Here is a 1,303-nt window from a genome sequence, read left to right as displayed (position 1 = left end):
CTACCATGTGGATTCATGGATTTTTTTTTCACATTCTGTCTCTCACAGTTGAAGTGTACCTCTGGTGCAAATTACTGACCTCTGTCATCATTTTAGGTGAGGGAACTTGCACAATCGGTGGCTGACTAAATACTTTTTTGCCCCACTGTGTACTAGAAGGAACAGAATTTATTTCATTTGACAGACTAGTTACACAATATGGGATCAACAAGAAAAGATTTTTAGAATATCAACTCCAATTAAATCCATAGTAAAAAAGAAATTTAAACCGGCTCAAGTTGAACTACAAACACCACCAAGTGTGGTTCAATTTCTTGCTCTTAAAACCCCCAAATTACTATCCAAAATATACAGAATGCTTTCTGAAACAGATGAATCAATATCACTTCCTATTGCAAAATGGGAAGCGGATTTATCAGTTAACTTAGACCAAAACTTCTGGTCTCAGATTTGCTTAAAAACCTTTCATCTAATTAGAAATCCCAGTCTGCAATTAATTCAATACAAAATACTACATAGAGTGCACGATACAGGTCATCGGATGTTCAAGATGGGCTTTATGTCTACCAACAACTGCTCACACTGCCAAACCAATTCACCGGACAATTATATCCACGCTCTTTGGTTCTGTCCGCCAGTTCAGAAGTTTTGGCGCGAGATATGTGAAGACTTATCATTTTCTGGGGGTGCTCTGTCTCCGGGCTGGGGCCCTGGCTGGGCCTTGGGGGCTTGGGTCCTGGTTAGTGTGTCGCCGGGGTTGTGGGCGGGTGGGTGTATGGGGGCTCAGCCCAGGTGCCTGGTGCCGCCGGTGCATCGAGCCACCTGAGGGGCTCTTCAACTGGTGGGGGAGGCTGTTACATCTTTGCAGGAGGTCTCCTCTCTCCAGGAACTCACTCTGCAGGTGGGGGAGAGATATAGGAGAGGTGAAGGATGAACTCAACCTTGGTGTCTATTATATTGTGTAGTCTGGGAGATGAGTGGATGATGGGGTGGGTGCAGTTTTCTCTGTGGTGGGGTCGGGTGGGCTATCCTGGGCTCTGGGGGGCCGGGCAGCGCTGCTGAACTGGGTCCCGGTCCGGATGGGTCTGGGCCCTCTTGCCCTGGTGGCGTCCAGAGTATGGGGGTGTCTACTGGGGTCAGCGGGTGAGCTGGCCCCAGGGAGTGGCCACTTGCTTCTCTCCACCCCAGGGAAGAGGGTAACACTACCTGGGTCTGAGTGCAGTTTTCCCCTCTAGGGGCAAGGGTACCTAGATCTGTGGTATAGAGTACGCTTGAGGAGTGTGATTGTGTGTACAGTGTCTCT

This window comes from Pundamilia nyererei, unplaced genomic scaffold (assembly GCF_000239375.1).
Source record: "Pundamilia nyererei isolate P.nyererei 1_Seehausen unplaced genomic scaffold, PunNye1.0 scaffold00197, whole genome shotgun sequence".
In the NCBI taxonomy this organism is placed as follows: domain Eukaryota; kingdom Metazoa; phylum Chordata; class Actinopteri; order Cichliformes; family Cichlidae; genus Pundamilia; species Pundamilia nyererei.
Note: the sequence above shows the minus strand (reverse complement) of the source record.